Here is a 1,077-nt window from a genome sequence, read left to right on the forward strand (position 1 = left end):
ATGGATTGTTCTGCCGTCGGGGACTACGACAACTATTGCATTGACCCCAAAGCCAGAACCACGAGTGAATGCTTATCGAAAAACCCGTATCACTATGCATTGGAGCTCTTGAGGAAGGCGAAACTCGAGGCAATGGCGGATCCAATGATAATCGAACGTCTGTCCCGTTTTTCGTTTGTTGGGGGTTATGTTGTATCTAATGCAAGGCATTTGGGCTTCGAGGATGTGGATTTCGGTTGGGGAAAGGCCGTTTATGGAGGCGTGGCCAAAGAAAACATTGGTTTCGTTCCTGAGCTATTGAGTGTTTACATGCCCTACAAAAATAACAAGGGTGATAATGGAATAGTTGTTTCCATTTGTTTACCCGAAAATGCAATGGATGTGTTCACGAAGGAGCTTGAAATGTTGGTGGAAAACATGATAATAATCCAATGCTTGCATGAAAAAGCTAAAGATATATTTGTTAAACTTCCCAAAGAATTTTCTCTTTTCATTTCGAAAACTTGTGCTTGTTAAGTTTTCAATCTTACATATATTAAAGATGCATCCCTCTAAATAACCTATGGTATTATCAGTTATTTACTTCAAATTCAGTTTATTTGCCCTGCATATTGTGTTCCAATTTATGCCAAAACAATTTCAGATATTGATTCTTCATAGTGCTCTAGTTTGTTAGTTTTAATCTTCAAATAGTTTTTTTACGATTGTGATTGCTACCATTTACATATTTTTGATGGAATTTTATTTCTTGATCAAAGTATGTTGAACCCTATTTTAGTCTCCATCTCAGCAAATAAGGTCTTCTCCAAAAACGGGAATCGGGATTCGCTCAAGGGCTGCGGGCGTGGACCAAGAGCATGTACAAATTGATTGATCATGGATTATGTACATGGCTAATGTTTCACAATCTTTAGATGTCATAATTTTGCTTTGTAGATGGGCAATATTTTGATACTTTTATTTTCAGAATCCAGTAGGCAAATTACGTTTTACGGGTTACAAAATATTCAATTTTAATTATCTTTTTTTAAATTTCACCTACTGATAAGGGAGTGTAAAATAAAAGTGAAGCTCAAG

At 36.4% G+C, this 1,077-nt stretch overlaps 1 pseudogene; it reads left to right on the forward strand.

The window, feature by feature from the left end:
* Window positions 1-516, forward strand: LOC148767075 (benzyl alcohol O-benzoyltransferase pseudogene; annotated as a pseudogene).
* The last annotated feature ends 561 nt before the right edge of the window (window positions 517-1,077 follow it).

This window comes from Erythranthe guttata, chromosome 11 (assembly GCF_056151865.1).
Source record: "Erythranthe guttata isolate IM_541 chromosome 11, IM_541, whole genome shotgun sequence".
In the NCBI taxonomy this organism is placed as follows: Eukaryota; Viridiplantae; Streptophyta; class Magnoliopsida; order Lamiales; family Phrymaceae; genus Erythranthe; species Erythranthe guttata.